At 43.5% G+C, this 23032-nt stretch overlaps 1 long non-coding RNA gene across 1 annotated transcript; it reads left to right on the forward strand.

Annotated features, from left to right (window-relative positions):
- Window positions 1-1797: 1797 nt before the first annotated feature.
- Window positions 1798-22277, forward strand: LOC117530077. Its single transcript, XR_004566180.1, has 3 exons — window positions 1798-1810; window positions 5000-5001; window positions 22193-22277. It is a non-coding gene; the product is annotated as an uncharacterized LOC117530077 (long non-coding RNA).
- Window positions 22278-23032: the final 755 nt, after the last annotated feature.

Below are 23032 nucleotides of genomic sequence, written 5' to 3' on the forward strand. Positions count from 1 at the left end.
AGCCTGTCGATGGCGGCTTCGGAGCACGGCGCACCACCAGTCGCTCTGGGTCATCCTTAAAGCAACAGTAACACTCTGTAATTTCTTTGAAGCCCATAAAATGTCTGAATTTCTTTAATGGTGTCCACTTTGATGTCCCTCACAGTTTCTGAAAAAATTTTGATCAAGCAAAGTGGCAGTCTCTGAGCCATTCCTAAACAATGAAAAAAACGACGAGAGGGGTGGACCACTCCTCACTCAAAGCCTGCTCACAGGCGAATGACACAACCAACAGGCGTGAAAAAACTCACGCATGCGCACGAAGGTTCAAGCTTGGCTGATGCAATCACACGTGATTCAAATCGATATGGTTTTTGAAAAAAATAATGAGGTCGGATACTTTTCTAATAGACCTTGTATATTCTATTCCAATTCTAAGGTGGAACTATGCTAGTATATAAAGGCATATTTAAATATCTAAAAAGGAAGAGTAAAATAGGAGAGTAGAAAAGAGAAGACTAGAGCCACTTAGGTGCCTGGTCTTGAGAACCAGGGATGGTAGGTAAGGTAGCATAAGTTATTTGCTTCCCGATGATGACACATCTGATATTGCTTTAAATTTCATGTATGTGAAATTATTTGAATTTTAACTTGAATCTTTCCTTTTCTGTTTTTTGTTTGTGTGTATGTGTGTTTGTGCACGTGCTAATGATGGTACAAAATGACACAAGGTTTTCTTTTTTTGGCCAAAACAAGGACATAAATTGTGCCAAAATTTGTGTCAGAATTTGTTTCACAATTTTATCACAAAATTCAAATCAGTTGTACAGTTAGAATTTACATATTCATCAACACTATATAACTTAGGTCAGCTAGGTAGGGAGGTGCCAGTCCATGAATAATTTTATAGGTTAGTAGCAGAACCTTAAAATCTGATCTCACTGGGACAGGAAGCCAGTGAAGGGATGCCAAAATGGGTGTAATGTGGTTGTACTTTCTGCTTCATGTCAAAAGTCTGGCTGCAGCATTTTGAACCAATTGGAGACCCCTAATGCTAGACTGCAATAAACCAGAAAATAGAACATTGCAGTAGTCCAATCTAGAAGAGATAAATGCATGGATCAGGGTCTCAGCATCAGCCATAGACAGGAGGGGACGAATCTTTGCTATATTTCGCAGGTGGAAGAAAGCAGTCCTAGTAATATTTCTAATGTGGAGGGCAAAGGACAACGAAGGATCAAAAATTAGCCCAAGGTTCCTCACTTTGTCAGTGTGATGTATGACACATGAGCCGAGGCTGAGCGTTAACTAGTCAAATTGATGCCGATGTCTCACTGGACCAAGAACCATCATTTCAGTCTTATCAGAGTTTAAAAGCAGGAAGTTTCTAGACATCCAACTTCTCACTGCTGCAAGGCAATCTTCTAAGGATTTTATGTGAACGAGATTACCAGCAGTTATTGGCATGTATAACTGAGTATGATCTGCATAGCAGTGAAAGGAAATCCCAAAACGCCGCAATATGTGCCCAAGGGGCGCTATATAAAGGGAGAAAAGCAGGGGGCCTAAGACAGACCCCTGTGGAACCCCAAATTTCATGTTACTAAGGTTAGAGGTAGTGTTACTGTACAAAACACAGTGAGAACTACTGTTGTATGACGTCAGCCATGCAAGGGCACTCCCAGTAATCCCAAAATGATTTTCCAGCCTATCAAGTAGAATATGATGATCCACTGTATCAAATGCAGCACTGAGATCTAACAGCAACAGAACCGTAGAGGTGTCCGAATCCCTTGTAAGCAGAAGATCATTCATCACTTTAGTGAGAGCCGTCTCTCTGGAATGATATTTCCTAAAAGCAGACTCCAGTGGCTCAAAGAGATTATTCTCAGCAAGATAGTCTACGAGCTGCCGTGACACCACTTTTTCCAGAATTTTAGAGCAAAATGATAGATTTGATATCGGCTGATAGTTTTTCAATACACCAGGGTCAAGATTAGGTTTCTTAAGTAATGGTTTAATCACTGCAGATTTGAAACCTGCAATTTACAAAAGCTCTGATTATCAGACGGAAAATTTACCACTGCGCTACAATCACTGTCTTATAATGTAAGACAGCATAAAATGGCTAAACTCAACATGGAGATGAACGGATTTTTTTAAAAAGAGAAAGAAAGCCCTGTGATAACTGACCAAATGACATTTGTTATGGTGTATTTCTGCTGATACGTGACTGAAAGTGGTGTATTTGTTGCACTGTTGGCTTGTCCTGCAGCCACCCGCAAGACACACGTGTTGGGATGTGCACATGTCCGGCCTGACACACGTGTCCTGTCAGACAGAAGAGACATTCAGATCACCTGCTGCATGTCCACATGAACTGATGGTCTCTTTCAGCTGGGACAGCCTGTCAGTGTGTGTGCTGTGCACACTCTGCAGCCCATCGCAATGTTTTTATGTAGTTCCACATGAGGACAGCAAGCACACACATGCGCGACATGGTGAGTGGGGAGCGGGGGGGAGGACGTGAAACACAAGCGCGCATGTGTTGTGGGGGGAGCCGACACTTTGGCATGCTGCGTACTTGGCAACGTCATAGTCGTGGGGGCACTTAGGCAAATTTCACATCCACCTTGAAAGTGATCGTCTGCTCACTGTTTTTGTACTAACAGCGTGAATGGCCACACATTTCCTAAGTGCTCTGCGAGCAGTATTAGATGCTCGTGTGTGTCACCTGGAATATGGCCGACACCCGCCGCAAGAGGGATCGAATGGGCTCTCACAGGGCACTCTCTGTCTTTCTGCCACGTGTGTGCGTGAATGGTTGTAGCAACAGGTGTACGAGGCGTTAGAGGCAGCTCCGATATTTCACGAAGGGCATGCAATTCCTCCTTCATGCGCTAGTCAGCTTCAATCATGTTATGTGTGAAGGGGCCCTTAATTTTATTTTCATTGTAGTCATAAATGGTCATGTTAAAGGTAATAATCTCAACCACATGATCGTATGTGCAGACTGTCAATGGTAACTAAAATCACATAACCTGTATTTTTGTTTTATTTAGGCTCTGGTTTACTGGAGATGAAGTGCAGGCCATATTAAAAAATGGGGGTAATACAGGTATGTGGCTGAACAGGCTGTGGAAACATCACTGCATACATTTCTTCATTGTTATCATTTTCATAACCATGGTGTAATAGTTAATGTCAGTCAGGGACATTGGTAGACATAAGAGTAGTAAGATGGCAGAGCATGCAGACACAGCGGCTTTGTCCTCTCACTTTCGGTGCTTTGTTTTATTTTTGTTATGTACATCCTAATCTTCTTAGCAACTTTCTGTCAAGCTAACACCACCTACAGTCGACACGATCTTTTAAAAATTGGAGCTTGGTGCAAGAGGAGCATTGCAGTGTAGTCTTCTCATTCATCTCGTAGATCTTCCTGGTACATATAGCAAGGGACCACAGTTCTCCAGGGATCACCATTCCAATGAGGAGGAAGCGGAGGTGGTGTAGGGAGCACAAGCAGAAGCTGGGTTGTAGTGCTGGCAGGCTAGCCAGGCTACAGAAATGGCCACACAAACCACTGCTTCCCAGCATCTCCCTCGCCAATGTAAGATCCCTCTCAAATCAAATGGATGAATTGAGGCTGCAGGCAGCTTCACATAACCTCACCAGAGACTGCTGTGTCCTAGTCTTTATGTTAACTTGGCTACACTCATCCATCCCAGATTCAGCTACTGAGTTAGCATGCTATTCAATGCAGCACCTCAACAGGACCAGTGACTCTGGTAAGAACAAAGGAGGATTATGTATGTACATCCACAACAACTGGTGTAACAACACTGTTCCCCAGACATGGAATATTTGACTGTTAAATGCCAACCGTGTTACCGTCCTCTGGAGTTCACTGGAGTCTTGCAAACTTCTGTTTGCATTCTACTGGATGCTAATGCTAGCTTGGCCCTCAGACTTCTACACAGCAAAATCAGTCTGCAGCTGACATCCAGATGCGGTGCACATTTTCGTGGGTGATTTTAATCATGTGGAATTAAAACAGTGCTCCACAGACTTCATCAACATTTCAAATGCGGCAAAAGAGGAGCAAATACACTGGACAAGGTTTACGCCAACATTACGGGCCCCTTCACACATAGTGCAAATTTGGTCAAGGTGCGCATGAAGTGGGAATCATATGCAAAACGTTTAAATTCATAGCTGCCTCAAATGCCTTGTACACCTGTTGATACAATTACAACCCCAATTCCAATGAAGTTGGGACGCTGGGTAAAATGTAAATAAAAACAATACAATGATTTGCAAATCCTCTTCAACATATATATTCAACTGACTACACCACAAAGACAAGATATTTAATGTGCAAACTTTATTGTTTTTGTGCAAATGTTTATTTGGCACCTCATTTTGAAATGAATGGCTGTAACACGTTTAAAAAAGCTGGGACAGTGGTATGTTTACACATACACACAGTGGTAAACATACCACTGTCCCAGCTTTTTTGATACATGTTGCAGGCATCCATTTCAAAATGAGCAAATATTTACACAAAAACAATAAAGTTTATCAGTTTCAACATTGAATATCTTGTCTTTGAGGTTTGTTCAATTGAAATAGGTTGAAGAGGATTTGCAAATCATTGTGTTCTGTTTTTATTTACATTTTACTCAACGTCCCAACATCATTGGAATGGGGGTTGTATTTGCGCACACCAACAGCTGAAAGACAGTGTGCGCTGTGCGCGCCCATCGAACCCTCTCACGGCAGGTGTCACACCGTTCATTTGGCCATTCTCGAGCTGGATGTGAAATTACTCTAAGTGCCCCACGACTGTGGAGTTTCCGAGTGCAAATGTGACGTGCCAGAGTGACAGCTCCCCCCACAACATGTGTGACTGTGTTGCACACTCCTCCCCCGCTCTCCCAACACGTGTATGCGTGTGGTTTGTGCCCCCCACACACAGGCGAGGCGCCTTTCATCACCTGAACGGATGGGGGAGTGGCAGCTGTTGACAACTCTGGTCCTGGACATCAGAGCTGCAGAACACTCATCATGTTTTGACGGACACAAGCATGTGTATGCTTGCTGTCCTCACATCGAAATAAATAAAAACATACATCACTTCTGCAACGGGCTGGAGAGTGCACACATTGACAGGCTGTTCCAGATGGACTGGACCACCAGTTCATGTGGACACGCAGCAGGCGATCTGAATGTCACATCTGTCTGACAGGACAGTGAGCGGCATGCCGCAGGACCATATGACAGGCCAACAGTATGAAAAATACGCCACTTTCAGTCACATATCAACAGAAATACGTTGTAGCAAACACCATTTGGTCAGTTATCACAGAGCTTTTTTTTCTTTTTTAGAAAATACATTTGGTCAGTTATCACAGAGCTTTTTTTTTTTTTTTTTTTTTTTTTTTTTAGAAAATACATTTATCTGCTTGTTGATTTTAACCATTTCAACTCAGCCACATGGGGTGTGCAGCCAGTACATTCTGAGTGCCGGTCCCAAGCCCGGCTAAATGAGGAGGGTTGCGTCAGGAAAGGCATCCGGCGTAAAACAAGCCAACCCAACTATGCAGACTCAGAATCGAATTCCCATACCGGATCGGTTGCGGCCCGGGTTAACAACGTCCACCACCTGTGCTATTGCCCAACAGGGTGCCGTTGGAAATTGGGCTACTGCTGGGCGAAGACAACGAAGAAGAGGAGGAAAACGTTGCCACGAACAGCGGGAGAAGAAGAAAACTAGAAGGGTGGAAATGAGAGTGGGGACTTTGAATGTTGGTAGTATGACTAGTAAAGGGAGAAAGCTGGCTGATACGATGGAGAGGAGAAAGGTAGACATATTGTGTGTGCAAGAGACCAAGTGGAAGGGAAGTAAGAGCAGGAGCATCGGCGGTGGGTACAAGTTGTTGTACCATGGTGAGGACAGGAAGAGAAATGGTGTTGGGGTCATTTAAAGGAAGAGTATGTTAAAGTGTGTTGGAGGTTAAGCGAGTGTCTGACAGGGTGATGAGTGTGAAGTTGGAAATTGAAGGGGTGATGATGAATATCATCAGTGCATATGCCCCACAGGTAGGTTGTGAGATGAAGGAGAAAGAAGATTTCTGGAGTGAGTTAGATGAGGTGGTGGAGAGTGTGCCCAAGCATGAAAGAGTGGTGATAGGAGCAGACTTCAATGGGCATGTTGGTGAAGGGAACAGAGGTGATGAGGAAGTAATGGGTAGATATGGTATCAAGGATAGGAATGGGGAAGGACAGATGGTAGTTGATTTTGCAAAAAGGATGGTAATGGCTGTGGTGAATACCTACTTTAAGAAAAGGGAGGAGCACAGGGTAACATATAAGAGTGGAGGAAGGTGCACACAGGTGGACTACATTCTTTATAGGAGATGCAAGCTAAAATAAATCACAGACTGTAAGGTGGTAGCAGGAGAGAGTGTCACTAGATAGGATAGGATGGTTGTTTGTAGGATGACTTTAAAGGTAAAGAAGAAGAAGAGAGTGAGAGCTCAACAAAGGATCAGATGGTGGAAGCTGAAGGAGGAAGACTGTTGTGTGAAATTTAGCGAGCAGGTGAGAGAAGCACTAGTTGGAGGGGAAGCAATTTTGGACAACTGGAAGTTGTGGTGAGGGAGACAGCTAGGGCAGTACTGGGTATGACATCTGGACAGTGGAAGGAAGACAAGGAGACTTGGTGGTGGAATGAAGAGGTCCAGGAAAGCATAAGGAGAAAGAGGTTGGCGAAAAAGTTTTGGGATAGTCGGAGAGATGAAGAAAGTAGACAGGAGTACAAGGAGATGCGGCGTAAGGTGAGAAGTGGCAAAAGCAAAGGAAAAGGCATAATCCAAGCTGTACAAGAAGTTGAATAGTAAGGAAGGAGAAAAGGACTTGTACCAATTGGCCAGACAAAGGGACAGAGCAGGTAAGGATGTGCAGCAGGTTAGGGTGGTAAAAGATGCACATGGTAATGTGCTGACAAGTGAGGAGTGTGTGCTGAGAAGGTGGAGGGAATATTTCGAAGAGTTGATGAATAAAGAAAATGAGCGAGAGAAAAGGCTGGATGATGTGGTGAGAGTAAATCAGGAAGTAAAAGAGATTAGCAAGGAAGAAGTGAGGGCTGCTATGAAGAGGATGAAGAGTGGAAAGGCATTTGGTCCAGATGACATTCCAATGGAGGCATGGAAATGTCTAGGAGAGATGGCAGTAGAGTTTCTAACCAGATTGTTTAATAAAATCTTGGAAAGTGAGAGGATGCCTGAGGAGTGGAGACAAAGTGTGCTGGTTCCTATTTTCAAGAACAAGGGTGATGTGCAGAGCTGCAGTAACTACAGAGGCATAAAGCTGATCAGCCACAGCATGAAGTTATGGGAAGAGTAGTAGAAGCTAGGCTTAGAAAACAGGTGAAGATCTGTGAGCAGCAATATGGTTTCATGCCGAGAAAGAGCACTACAGATGCAATGTTTGCTCTGAGAATACTGTTGGAAAAGTACAGAGAAGGACAGAAAGAGTTACATTGTGTGTTTGTGGACTTAGAAAAAGCTTATGATAGGGTGCCAAGAGAACAGTTGTGGCATTGTATGAGGAAGTCTGGAGTGGCAGAGAAGTATGTTAGGGTAGTGCAGGACATGTACAAGAATAGTGTGACAGCGGTGAGATGCGCAGTCGGAATGACAGACTCATTCAAGGTGGAGGTGGGATTACACCAAGGATCAGCTCTGAGTCCTTTCTTGTTTGCAGTGGTGATGGACAGGTTGATGGATGAGATCAGACAGGAGTCCCCATGGACTATGATGTTTGCAGATGACATTGTGATCTGTAGTGAGAGTAGAGAGCAAGTTGAGTCTAGTCTGGAGAAGTGGAGATATGCTTTGGAGAGAAGGGGAATGAAAGTCAGTAGAAGCAAGACTGAGTACATGTGTGTGAATGAGAGGGAGCCCAGTGGAATAGTGCAGTTACAAGGAGTAGAAGTGGTGAAAGTAGATGAGTTTAAATATTTGGGGTCAACTGTTCAAAGTAATGGAGAGTGTGGTAGAGAGGTGAAGAAGAGAGTGCAGGCAGGGTGGAGTGGGTGGAGAAAGGTGGCAGGAGTGATTTGTGCCCGAAGAATATCAGCAAGAGTGAAGGGGAAAGTTTACAAAACAGTAGTGAGACCAGCTATGTTGTATGGTTTAGAGACAGTGGCACTAACAAAAAGACAGGAGGCAGAGCTGGAGGTGGCAGAGCTGAAGATGTTGAGATTCTCTTTGGGAGTGACAAGAATGGACAAGATTAGGAATGAACATATCAGAGGGACAACTCAGGTGGGACGATTTGGAGACAAAGTCAGAGAGGCGAGATTGAGATGTTTGGACATGTGCAGAGGAGGGACCCAGGGTATATAGGGAGAAGGATGCTGAGGATGGAGCCACCAGGCAGGAGGAGAAGAGGGAGACCAAAGAGGAGGTTCATGGATGTGCTGAGAGACGACATGCAGGTGGTTGGTGTGACAGAGGAAGATACAGAGGACAGGGTGAGATGGAAACGATTGATCTGCTGTGGCGACCCCTAACGGGAACAGCCGAAAGACAAAGAAGAAGTTGATTTTAACCATTTTACACTGGCCAATGTAAGACTGTGGCACAGTTGTGACTGTGGTGCAGTTGTAAAGTTTCTGTCTGGTAATCAGAGTGTGTGGGTTCAAATCCTGTGAGTGGCATTTTTTTTAATCAGGGTTATTTAACAACAAGGTTCTGTATTGCATCCCCTTTTATGTATTATTTACATCAATCCAGTGATATTCACAAATTTTACAGCTGGCATTTATTTTATTATATTATATAATAATTATATATTATTATTATTATTATTATTATTATTTATTTTATTATTATATATTAACTGTTTTGTGATGTTTCACTATAATTTGACCAAATTCGCTCTATGTGTGAAGGGGTCCTAAGCAAGATTACAGAGCCAGACCTCCACCACATATAGGCAAGTCAGACCGCATCTCTTTGCAACTCATCCCTGCATATAGCCCCCACCATCATTAAGATGGTGAAACTATGGCAAGATGGTGCTTCAACAGCACTGACTGGGACATCTTTGAGGATGAGGACCTGGAAGTCTTTACAGACACTTTAGTATGTTACATTAAGAACTGTGTAGATATGGTCACAATGGAGAAATGCATCCGGGCCTACCCCAATTTAAACCCGGTGTTGTGAAAGTGTAAGAGCATGGACCCACAACAGGGGGCGCAAGTGAAGGGACAATGGATAAAGCCAAATACAACACTTTACTGTTGTGAAATTGCACAACAACAACAACAGATTACAATATGAACTCCAATATACACAGTGTTATGTGGGCAGGCTCGAAGATAGGAGACGTCAGTCCAAGTCGAACCGGAACCACACGATTTCCACCGCCGCCGAACCCCGGGAATACTGGAGCCGCCAAGTCCCGAACTCCCAGGTGGCCACTGCCTACGTGTGTCGGACCTGGTACTGCTGGCGAGGAGCAAACACAGTTAGAAGTGGGTGCGTGTGCACCCAGCAACATGTATGGTGGAACAGGAACAGAGTAAATGCTGTCCAAGTCACACAAGCAACAGTTATTCCAAAATACAGTCAGCTGAGAATTTACCTCTTCGTAGAGCGATATCTCGGCAATGAGGTGGAGATGCCGTCTTGCTGATATACCACTGAAGATCAGATGATTGATGACAACTGTCGTCGGTGATAAGTGACAGCTGTCACCCCGGCTACTCCTGTGAGGCGGCAGCGCCCTCTGGTGCCTGGAGCCCGCACTCCAGGCAGGGCGCCCTCTGGTGGTGGTGGGCCAGCAGTACCTCCTCTTCAGCGGCCCACACAACACCCGGGATGACCAGGGAGGTAAAGCAGCTGCTGAAGTAGAGAAACTCTGCCTTCAAAACTAGTGATAGGGCTCTCTACAGCACAGCCCGAGCCAACCTGAAGAGAGGCATCAGGAAGGCCAAGGATTTCAGGAGGAGGATCAATGATCACCTGGCCCCAACAACAGCTGGCAGGCATGGATGGTGGTCCAGCACCTCACCAAATACAGGCCAGGCATCAGAGCTGCTGAAGGTGATGCCGCATTGACAGAAGACTTAAATCTCTTCTTTGCTCGCTTCAAAACCATTGCACCAGGAGCAGTCATGTCGCTACCAGCAGCCAGGAGTAACTTCACAGTGGGAGAGCACGTGGTTTGGCACATGCTGAGTGGTGTCCAGATAGATGCTGAAAGACTGTACAGACCAGCTTGCTGGGATTTTCACCAAAATCTTCAACAGGTGTCTGACACAGTCTGCTGTCCCGTCATGCTTGAAGACCTCCACCATAGTCCCCCTACTCAAAACATTCCCCATAACCAGCCTCAATGACGACCGGCCTTGGTTAGAAGTCACATCATGTGACTTCTAACCAATCATAACCCCAACTCAAGACCCATACTAATTCGCTTACAAGGCCATCAGGTCAACAGAGGATGCCATGGCCATTGCCCACTACACCACGCTGACTCCCTGGAACGACAGGGTATCAGGAATGAGAGAGAGGAGGAGTACAGGAGCCTAGTGAAGGAGTTTCTGCCTGGTGCCACACAAACATCTACAGCTCAACACCTCGAATACAAACTAGCTGGTCACTGACTTTGGGAGGTCCAGACCAAGACCGTGACCAGTTCTGATCGAGGGAGCTAAGGTGGAGCCTGTGGATTTCTACAAGTACCTCAGGCTGTCGCTGGACAGCAAAGTGCACTGGACAACACACCGACCACTTGTACAGGAAGGGACAGAGCAGACTGTACTTCCTGTGTAGGCTGTGGTCATTTAACATCTGCAGGGAATTCCTGTGGATGTTCTACCAGTCCTCAGTAGTCAGCATCCTCTATTACACTGTGGTGTGCTGGGGGGGAGCACATCCAAGAAGGACACATACAAGCTGGATAAACTGATCAGGTGGGCTGTCTCTGTGGTTGGCATGAAGCTGGACTCTGGTGATGGTGGCAGAGAGCACTGGACAAACTGCTGGACATTATGGACAATGCCAGTCACCCTCTGCACACCGTCATCAGCAACCAGAAGAGCCTCTTCAGCCACAGGCTGTTCCTTCCCAAGAGCAGGACCGACAGACTGAAAAAACTCTTTCGTCCCTCAGACTGCACAACTCCTCACTCGGGGGAGGAGTAATAGGAAGATAGAGGACAGGAAGGAGAGGAACAGTAGTAGCCAGTAAACCAGGTGCAATCAGTATGTCTGGTATTTATATTTTCAAATTGTTTTCTTTTTTTACTTTCACTTTTGATGCTCTGTGTGCTTCTTACCCTGTGTTCCATTATACAATGCTGCTGGAACTTCAATTTCCCTGAGTGTTCAAAGGGATTAATAAAGTTGTAGGGGAACTGTGCTCGTCTTCTCTTCATGGATTATAGTTCAGCATGCAACACCATCCTCCCCCATGGCCTTGTGAGGAAACTGCTGAACCTCAGTTTACCTTATTTCAAATGTCTTTTGAATAAGGACTTTCTCTCAGATTGCTCACAGAGAGTCAAGATTGGCCCCCACTTATCCATAGCTCTCACACTCAGCACTGGTTCCCCTCAAGGCTGCGTGCTGTGCCCACCTCTGACTGCACCCCTATCCACACCACCAACACCTTTATTAAATATGTGGATAGCTCCACAGTGGTAGGCTGTATCACTGGAGGAGATGAGTCCACCAACTGGGAAGAAGTGGAAAAGCTGATGGTGCAGTGTAGAGAAAATAACCTGTACCTGAACACATCCAAAACAAGGAGCTAATCATAGATGTCAGGAGAAACAAAACAGACATTCAGCACATTGTCATTTGGGGGGACCTGTGTAGAAAGGCTCAGGAACTTCCGTTTCCTGGGAGTCCACATAGATGAGACACTGACCTGGGACAGGAACACCACACACTTGGTAAAGAAGGCACGGCAAAGACTCCACTTTCTGAGAATCCTCAGGAAAAGCAACATAACCCAGAGATTGCTGTCTTTTTAACGCTCTGCCATGGAGCGCATCCTGACATACTGCCCCTGTACGTGGTTTGCCAGCTTCATGGTGGCAAACAGGAAAGAGCTCCAGAGGGTTACCAAAATGGCAGACAAGAGCACTGGGTGCCCTGTACACACAATGGAGGACCTTCATGGTTCTTAATGTCTCAGGAGAGCCAAAACCATCCTTGGTTCAAATCCCAGCCTGACCAGAATATCACTAAGGGCCCTTGCGCAAGGTCCGTAATCAAGTTGTATTTATTGTGTGTGTGATTATACAGTATATCTTAATGATTATTTATTTTAACATGATTATATCAGGCACACCACACCCAGCTCATTGGAGTATACAGTACTTTGTAATATAGATAAACTAGCTGATTACCCGCCCAAAGGCAGGTTTGACTCAGAGACTGAAATAAAAACTTAATCTTTGCCAAAATAGCTATCACTTCCCACCTATGCTGGATTCCAGGGAACCGTTCGTGCACGACTAAAGCTGCTGCATAAACAGATAGCTGCTATTACTACGAGTACTACTACTACTACAACTACTACTACTATTACTACCCTACTATTTAAAATTTTCAGTTTATTTTCATTTATATAGTGCCAAATCACAACAAAGTTGCCTCAAGGTGCTTCACACAAGTAGGCGACAGTGTTAAGGAAAAACTCAAGGAGACCAGACTCAAAGGGGTGACCCTCTGCTTGGGCCATGCTACAGACATAAATAACAAAACAAATCACAAAAACAAATACACAAGAAATGTTGCTGGTGCACAGAACAGGAGGGTTTCTCTCTGGATGGAGCCACACCTCAAACAGAGAGAAAAGAAAAAAAAAAAAAACAGAATCAGGCATCAGAAAGATAACAAATACAGTGTAATTTGTCAGCATTAAGCAACAAGAAAAACAAAAGAAATACTAAGGTGATCACTGGCCACCAGCCCTAAGCTTCACTAAGAATCCCAGAATTTAGATAAAGCTGAGGCCGCGGCACGCTCCTAATAAAATCAATTTAAAGAGTATGTTGTGTGGGCCGCTGAAGAGGAGGTACTGCTGGCCCACCACCACCAGAGGGCGCCCTGCCTGGAGTGCGGGCTCCTGGCACCAGAGGGCGCCGCCGCCTCACGTGAGCAGCTACGGTGACAGCTGTCACCCATCACCTGAGACAGCTGACGGCAATCATCTGTGGGGTATATCAGCAGGACGGCACCTCCACCTCATTGCCGAGATATCGTTTCTACCAGAGAGGTAACGTATCGAAGCTACGGAGTGTATCTTTTTGGATTTGTGCTTAGTTTGTGGATTACTGTTCCAACGAGAGGTGGAGGTAACTTCCCTGCTGTTCGGAGTCCTGGGTGCAAACGCGCCCCCATCTAACTGTCCTTTGTTCCTCGCCAGCAGTACCAGGTCCGACACGCGGAGGCAGTGGCCACCTGGGAGTTCGGGACTTGGCGGCTCCAGTATTCCCGGGGTCCTGTGGTGGAGGAAGCCGTGTGGTTCCGGTCTTACCTTGGAGAGGCGTCTCCTATCTTCGAGCCTGCCCACACGACACTTTTGTGAATTGACTGTTGTCCATTGCTGTGATTGGTTGTATTCGTTGTGCACATTCACAACAGTAAAGCTTGTTATTTTGACTTACTCCATTGTCCGTTCATTTGCGCCCCCTGTTGTGGGTCCGTGTTCCTACACTTTCCCAACAGAGTAAAAAGCATAGTAAAATACGATGCCAGTATGCTAGCCATATGAAAGGAAAATAAGTGTGTCTTAAGTATGGACTTGAAAGTCTCTACAGTGTTGTGTGGGCCGCCAGAAGAGGAGGTACTGCTGGCCCACCACCAGAGGGCGCCCTGCCTGAAGTGCGGGCTTCAGGCACGAGAGGGCGCTGCCGCCATGGACACAGCCGGGGGTGACAGCTGTCGCTCATTACCTCTTGACAGCTGTCACCCATCTACTCAACATCATCTCACTCCATAAAGACCAGACGTCATCTCCACCTCGTTGCCGAGATATCATACTTCATTGGAGGTAATATCCTCAGCCATTTGTGTTTCTAATAAGCTGTATATTGTGAGTGTTTGCAGGAGTACTGGTCCCTCTTCTTGTGGAGGCTGAGTGAGTGCAGGACGGCACTCTTTTCCTCTGAGGGATCACTGTAAATACCTCAGCATTCTGAGTGAGAGGTGGAGGTGGCATTCCCATCGTTGTTGTTACTGGGTGTACACACACCCACACTTGACTGTCTTTATTCTTCGCCAGCAGTACCAGATCCGACAGTCGGGGACGGTGATCACCTGGGAATTCGGGACTTGGCGGCTCCAGTATTCACCCGGTTCTGGGGCGGCGGAAATCGTGTGGTTCCGGCTCTTCTTAGGACAGACGTCTTCTATCCTCGAGCCTGCCCACACGTCACCTTTGTGTATTGACTGTTATGATATTCTGAGATTGTCTGTATGTTCGTTGTGCACATTCACAACATTAAATTGTTATATTTTGGCTCATCTATTGACTGTTCTTTTGTGCCCCCTGTTGTGGGTCCGTGTCACTACACTTTCCCAACATACAGAATATGACTGTTTTATTGATGCATAAGGTAAGATAAACTTTATTGTCCCTTTCTGGGAAATTTGTCTTGGGACGAAGCACAGGAAGCTGCCACATACAACAAAAACATAAATGTAAAGGCCAGAAAGACAACAAGAACAACAATGTAGTGCAAATAAGTACAAATAATTAAAGTGCCATAAAATCACAGTGCAAAACCTGTACAACACAACGCCATAGAAATCAATAAAAAAAAAACAAAAAAAACTGCACACTTGCAGGGTGGGAGGAGGAGGGGGGCAAGGACCGGGATGTATTTAACTGTTTGTTGAGGAAAGAAAAGGAAACGGGAATGAAAGAAAATTTATACTCTTGCATTTGCAAACTCTGTCACGCCTTCCTGAGGGCAGCAGGTCGTATTCTAACAATAGAACATGAGATGGGTCAGATGTAATTTTGAAAGCCTGTCTAAGAATCACCTCCTCATACAGAGCTTGAAGAGGCTACTGGTCTGTTTTTTCCACTAGTTTTAATGCTGTTGATACCATTCTGTGGAGTTTGGTCCTATTCTGGACAGTGAGAGAGCCATACCACACGGCCATGCCATATCTCACAATATTTGCAAAAACTGCATTGTAGAATATGGCCCTGATCCGTGGGCTCACACCACACAGATGCAGCCTTCTGAGGAAATGTAGTCTCTGTGCTAATCTACTGCACAGAAAGTCCACATGTTCACTCCAGCTCAAGTTGTTAGACATCATCAGGCCAAGATATTTGTATGAAGGCAGGGAGATCATTCCACAGAACAGGGGCACGATAAGAGAAAGCTCTGTGACCCGCAGACCTTTTATTCCCACTAGGGACACAAAGTAGTCCTGCACCCTGAGAATGCAAAGCCCGGGCCGGTACGTAAGGTTTAATTAGGTCAGCTAGGTAGGGAGGTGCCAGTCTGTGAACAATTTTCATTGCTTGGAACTTCGGCGAGAATGGTTGCACATCCCATCCTGGCCCCCGCTCACGCCACTCCCCCCAAGCTGGTAGCGGCACAACTCGTTTGCTGCGGCCCTCACCCACTTTGCCTCAATTCGGATGATGGACTGCTGCAGGTTTAGAGCACATAAACAATGTCAAATGTATATGTGTTGTCTTTAATTTTGATGTGTGCCATTATTATGGTAAACAAGTAATAATTGTGGATTAATTGCTATATTTTGTCTGAGGTAATTGGAGTGTAAACGTAATCTCGTTGTTGTTGCATTTGTAATGACAATGATAATAAATCTCATTTCATTCCATTCCATTTATAGGCTAGTAGCAGAACCTTAAAATCTGATGTCACAGGGACAGGAAGCCAGCGAAGAGATGTCAAAATGGGTGGAATGTGGTCAAACTTTCTGCTTCGCGTCAGAAGTCTTGCAGCAGCATTTTGAACCAATTGGAGAGCCCTAATGCTGGACTGTGGTAAACCAGAAAATAGAACATTGCAGTAGTCTAATCTAGAAGAGACAAATGCATGAATCAGGGTCTCAGCATCCGCAATAGACAGGATGGGACGAATCTTTGCTATATTCCGCAGGTGGAAGAAGGCAGTCCTTGTAATATTTCTAATGTGGAGGTCAAAGGACAATGTAGGATCAAAAATTAGCCCAAGGTTCCTCACTTTGTCAGTGTGATGTACGACACACGAGCCGAAGCTAAGCATTAACTAGTCAAATTGATGACGATGTCTTACTGGACCAAAATCTGTCATTTCAGTCTTATCAGAGTTTAAAAGTAGGAAGTTGATAGACATCAAGCAACTACTACTAATGTTAATTACAAAAATTAAGAGGTAAAAATTTAAAAGGAAAAAAGAATGGAATTGAAAAGTATTCAAGAGATTCAAAGCTTTTATTGTCATATGCACAGTAAAGAAACATGTTTCCCTGTGCAATGAAATTCTTACTTTGCTGCCCACACTGGATGCCCAAATACGAGGTCTGTCCAAAAAGTAACGGACCTTTTTATTTTCTTCAAAAACTATATGGATTTGAATCACGTGTGATTGCATCAGCCAAGCTTGAACCTTCGTGCGCATGCGTGAGTTTTTTCACACCTGTCGGTTGCATCATTCGCCTGTGAGCAGGCTTTGTGTGAGCAGTGGTCCAGCCCCCTTGTCGGATTTTTATTGCGAGTAAATGTCTGAACGATTTGGAGCTTTGCTGCATCAAATTTTTCTAGAAACTGTGAGAGACAGCCAGGTGGACACCATTCGGAAAATTCAGATGGCTTTCAGGGACGATTTTATGGGGATCACACAGATTAAGGAGTGCTCCAGCCAGTTTAAAGACCGCACACAGCGGCTGAGAGCGCGGCGCACTCCGAGCGGCGATCGACAAGCTGAAACAACCAGATCATTTCCAAAGTAAAGGCTTTGTTGATCCAGGACGTCGTCTGACTACCACAGAACTAGGAAGAAGACATGGACATCAGCACTTTTTTGTACATTCCACTGTTACAGGAGTTTTTGTCATGGAAAGAGAAGCAGAGGAATGCGCCACAGAGCTGCGAATGGCGCGGACAAAAGCATCTCCGTGTTGGTCTCACAGGACGGCTTTCAGATGGCTTTCAGATGGCTTTTGGTGGCTTTTCAGTCGTGTGACTATCTGAGAAATTGTGGATGAGCTGGACATGCCAGAACATGTCCTGTGAGGCTTCATCACAGCGTTGCTTTGCGCCATGCGGCTCTGTCCCGACACACAAATCCCTCTTTCCATGACAAAAACTCCTGTTAACAGTGGAATCTGCCAAAAAAGTGCTGATGTCCACGTCTTCTTACTAGTTGTGTGGTAGTCAGACGACGTCCCGGATCAACAAAGCCTTCACACGTGATTCAAATCCATATAGTTTTTGAAAAAAATAAAAAGGTCCGTTACTTTTTGGACAGACCTTGTATATATATATATATATATATATATATATATATATATATATATATATATATATATATATATATATATATATATATATATATATATATATATATATATATATATATATATATATAACTAAGTATAAAATATCTAAATATAAGTGGGGGGGGGGGATGAAATGAAATAACATAAAATAAGCATGCTGGTAAGAACAATCAAATATAACAAGCAATGTAATAATGTAATAAAAAGAAATATACACTGTATGAAGGGAAATAAAAAATATGCTTGTGTAATTGCCTACATGATATGTACATGATAGTGAATATTGCACACTGATGCATTGTTTTGTGCACCATTCAGCAGTAAATGGTTTGGTATGATACCAACCTTTTTAGCACACTTGCAACACAAAAGTCTCTTTCCATTGAACAACAACTATTACTGCTACTACTTACTAAAGTGATCAATAGCCTTTGTCATTCATTGTATGTCAAAGTATATTTGTGCCAGGTTTGCTGCAATTCTGAGATGCCATTTGGACAGGGGAGGGATATATACACATGTACAGTTGTCTTAGTATATAGAAGACAAGTAGGATAGAATACAACATAATTTATTGTCATTGCAGATAATAATTTATATAAATTTAATTTAATAAATTTAAAGTGAATGACTTTATTTAGTGCATTAAAAGTCATAACATTTATATACTAAACATATACACTAAATATAAAAATATATAGTAGATATCAAATATGTTAAACTCTAAAATGAATGGTAAAATAAAAACACATAAAAGCCAGACCCACAGAGACAGAGCAACATCTACATCCATTAGATATTGGACAGTTCCTTTCAAGACTACAGACTGCATGAAAGTTGATGGCTGTTGGATAAAAACTGTTTTTGAGTCTGTTAGTCTTTGTTTTAATCAGCCTGTGTTGTTTGCCTGATGGCAGCAGTTGGAACATGTCATGACTAGGGTGTGATGTGTCCTGAAGTATGTTCTGGGCTCTCCTAACCCAGCGGGAGATGTGAAGTTCTTCGAGAGAGGGGACAACTGTAATTGGAAAACATTTCAGGGGTCTATCTGACACCTGGATAAAGGTTAGTCCACAGGACTAGTTTACTTGTTTCCAAAACAGATCTCCATTTTAAGATCATCCATGGCTGTTTCCATCTAATGGTGAGTTGCTTGCCGGAGGCCATGTTTTCGCCCCGTTTGTTTGTTTGTCTGTCTATTTGTGAACAGCCTGTAACCCCCATTTTTTTTACAGAGGACTCACATCCTGATCAGCAAGAACTGATTAAATATTCAAAATCATAGGTTAAAGGTCAAAGTCAGGAAAATCTTGGAAAAATCCCTATCCTTTAACACTGAAAAAATGTTCAAAAATTCATAACTCTCTCAAAAGATATTGAATTTCTTTTATAGTTGACAGTGTTATGGAGGATGGTATCCTTTCTCTACTGGCAAAGTTTGATCCAGATGTTATCCAGACAACAGATTTTGTGGCCATTTACATCTAACATTGAATATATTTTACATTATATCTGAATCAAATGTGCCCCAATCACTCTTATATTTGAACATGATGTGCAGACTGGCACTCACTATCACCTGGCAAAGTTTGATTTGGATCTGATCTGGATTGTGGATTTTATGGACATTTCAATTTAATATTGAAATGTACATTTTGCATTATATGTCAATCAAAAGTGTCTGTCACTCTTATTTGTGACATTGAGGTGCAGACTTAGCTTGATCCGCAGCTTATCCATATTGTGGATTTAGTGGATATTTGCATTTAACATTGAATGCAACACTGCAGTATACGCCCAAGGGGTGCCACATACAGGGAGAAAAGCAAGGGACCTAAAACAGATCCCTGTGGAACCCCAACCAAATAAAATAACAGTGCAAACCCCAAATAACAGTGCATAGGTCAAAGCATGAATTCATGTTCTCAAAAGTAGAGGATGTATATACCCACCAACTAATACCCCACTATACCACTAGAGACAAATATTCTCGACTTATGCTTTTTAAGTCTAATTTGCCTTTGTGGACTTTTTATTCTTTTCAATACGTGAGGCTCCATCCTTTTGATATCTGTCCACTCCATTTGGGTACATGATTTCCAGCAAAACTGGAAATAACATCCTTGGTGACGAGATGTAGACACATCTGATGAGCTACTTAGTTTCAGTGAGACAAAGCTGTTAGATCCATGCCATTAACAAGAAATAAAAGATATTTTAACATGTATTCAACAAAACTGGAGGAACTGCTTTTAAGTCAGCAGAAGTAAAGCCAATGTACAGTATTTTCAGAGACTACATGTTTTTGAAAAGAGTAATTTTACAGTAAGACCATGGATCTCAGCTTCATTATTATGCACTTGATGGATTAAGTACAGTGACTGATAGGTTTGTAGTGCCTGTATCATCATATTATGCGGACGTCTTTAAACCGGTTGTACCGCTCCTTCTGTGTGATGCCCATAGCATCGTCACCGAAAGCCGTCTGAATAATCCGAATGGTTTCCACCTGGCTGTCGCCCAGTTTCTGGCAAAATTTGATGCAGTCACGCTGCTCCAGTCGTTCCACCATTTCCTTGCAAAGAAAAAACGATGAGAGACTACACCCATCCTCACACAAAGGCTGCTTACAAGCAAATGACGCAATCGACAGGCGTGAAAAAATTCACGCATGCGCACGAAGGTTCAAGGTTTGCTCATGCAAGCTCACGTGATTCAAATCCATCAGGTTTTTGAAAAAATAAAAAGGTCAGATACTTTTCTAACAGACCTCGTATATGGACCTACTTGCTATATTGTTCAGAAAAACGTACTCCAACTCACGCTGACCCTTTAACCCCACAACACTAATAATGATGTTTTGTTCATCAAATTTCATATTGAAGATGCACATGAGCATGTTTAAAGTTAGGTATGCTGTGTATTAAAACCAGAGTGACACAAAATTCTAAACTGCCTACAAAAGCATCTGTAATTCTTGTTGTCAGAAATACCTCAAGAAATAGGCATTTTGCTTTTTCAGATGAATTTTCAGAGATTAAAAGAAGCTCAAAAACACTCCAACAAAGAAATGAGAGACCGCAGGTCAACAATGGTACCCCAGCCCTCATGAAAAGGAACGAAATTGCTAACAGATGTTTAATCATGAACACAGCATATTTCCCACAATCAAAGGGCTCTCAGAATGTACTGCTTTTACAACTGAAACATCAAAGAAATGCTCAGTAGCTGATGTGGCACAACTCAAAGGGAAGGTGTTGAATACATTACATCAATATTCAGAGATGCTGCTCAAAAAGGCAGCTTTCTGTTAATCACTGAAGTTTCTACACTGTGAACATTCCGCTGTGAAAACAAATGATACCCTCTTTCATACTGCTGATAATAACATTCTCTATGTTCATGTTTTCATTTTTGTTTTGGTAGTCATAATTTAATCACTTACATCCATGCCAGATGGACGGCATGAGTAAGTGAACCTGAGGTAAACGTGCCATACAATTAAACAATTACATACATTTAAATACTACTCCTATCATTGTTCCATTTTGGCGGTGTTCATCATACATAAGTATAGCACACAGCAAATGTCTGCTCTCTCCAGTTTCTCCATGATCAAAGCCATACACACGCACACATACACACACACAGAGGCCACGTGGCTATTAATATATAGAAAATAATTACATTCCCTCTTTTTCTTCAAGAGTGTGGTCTTCCAGTTAAAAAACAAAGCAAAAAAAGATTTTTTTTTTCTTAAGAACAAAGAATGCTGTTTTCCTTCTTTACTCTACTACTTCTTCTGTTTGTTGTTTACAGCACATCTTTAGAACTAGTGAAAGAAGAAGATAGCCTCTGCTAATATATTTGCATAACTGTTTGTGGCAACAACATTTTGCCATTGGATGAAAAACTGGGCACAGTGTGGAATTGGCTTTTTATGAATATTGTGGTTCATCATTTAATACTTGATGATAGATTATCACACATGGGTCAGAAAATGTGTGTCCATTAACACAGAGCAGACTGCGATTCCATTGTGAAGTTTTTTGTTTAGTTTTTGGATGTGGAACATTTCCTGAAGTGAATGACCTCCTTTGATATGTCTTCCTGCTGGGATCTCTTTGTCATAGAAGATAGTTAATTTTCCTTTGGATGAGACTGGTGCTGGCTTATGTTCCCAGATGTTTTCCTTTAATTCTTCCTCCAGTTCTTTGCATACTTTCCAGTGGAGATATTTAGAGCTCTTATTGTGTCAGGATGTATAATGTCCATCTGTCATTAGGGTCTACCATGCTGATATTAGATGGTTTACACTCTCAACAGATGTATGGCAGAAATGGCATTCATCATTTTGTGAATTTAGTGCCATTTGTTAGAAATGGATGTTGGGGGATGCTGGGTGATGGTCTAGTGGTTAAGGTGTTGGACTTGAGACCAGAACATCCTGAGTTCAAATCTCCGCCTGACTGGAAAATCACTAAGGGCCCTTGGGCAAGACCTTTAATTAACCCCCTATTGCTCCCGGTGTGTAGTGAGCGCCATGTATGGCAGCACTCTGACATCGGGGTGAATGTGAGGCATAATTGTAAAGCGCTTTGAGCATCTGATGCAGATGGAAAAGCGCTATATAAATGCAGTCCATTTACCATTTAGAAGTCCCTAATCTTGTGCTCCAACTATAATTCTTTTTCTGTCAAAACCAAGCTCTCCATTCTTAAGCCACTGCATTGAGCCATCTTTAGGGCCCCTTCACACATAGTACGACTGTGGTCGAGTTGCACGGATGTCTAAGTGCCACCACACGTGTGTTTCAAGAAGCAACACACATGTGGTGCATGTGTCTCACACGTGTGCGCGTGTGCCGCCCCATTAAAATGCTTATATGTATGTACAGATCTGATCACATGGGGGCCGGACAGCCAGGTCTGAGTGCACACAGCACAGGGAGATGTCTGTCAGCTGATCGCAGCACACTGACAGCTGGATGACGGCTCAGTGCACACATTAAAAACACAGAAACCACAGCCAGGACAGGTATATAAATAATTATGTCAATACCTACATACGCAGTTACATAACAAATAACTAAAATTAATGACCACATAACACACAGTACACACAGTGACACGTTGGTCTGGGCGCTGAACGGACAGGGGGCGTGTCCGCCCACAGCCCGGTGCTGTTGTGATCTGTGCTCCTGGACGTCCCAGCTGGAGAACACATACCGTGTTTTGAAGGACATGAACTTACAACATTCCTCCACGAGGCACGTGTTTGTGCCTACTGTCCTCACGAGGAAATGCATAAAACATCTCTCGCCTTTGCGTCTGGCTGCAGCGGCCGCACACAACGCATCTCATCCATGTCCTTGTTGATTTCAGCCATTTTTCTGCACCATTTACAGGCAAGCGATGGCAACACAGTGGTCTTATCTCAACAGAAATCAGTTATCAAACTGATGGAATCTTAGAGAGAGAGAGAGAGAAAGCAACA

This window comes from Thalassophryne amazonica, chromosome 2 (genome assembly GCF_902500255.1).
Source record: "Thalassophryne amazonica chromosome 2, fThaAma1.1, whole genome shotgun sequence".
In the NCBI taxonomy this organism is placed as follows: Eukaryota; Metazoa; Chordata; class Actinopteri; order Batrachoidiformes; family Batrachoididae; genus Thalassophryne; species Thalassophryne amazonica.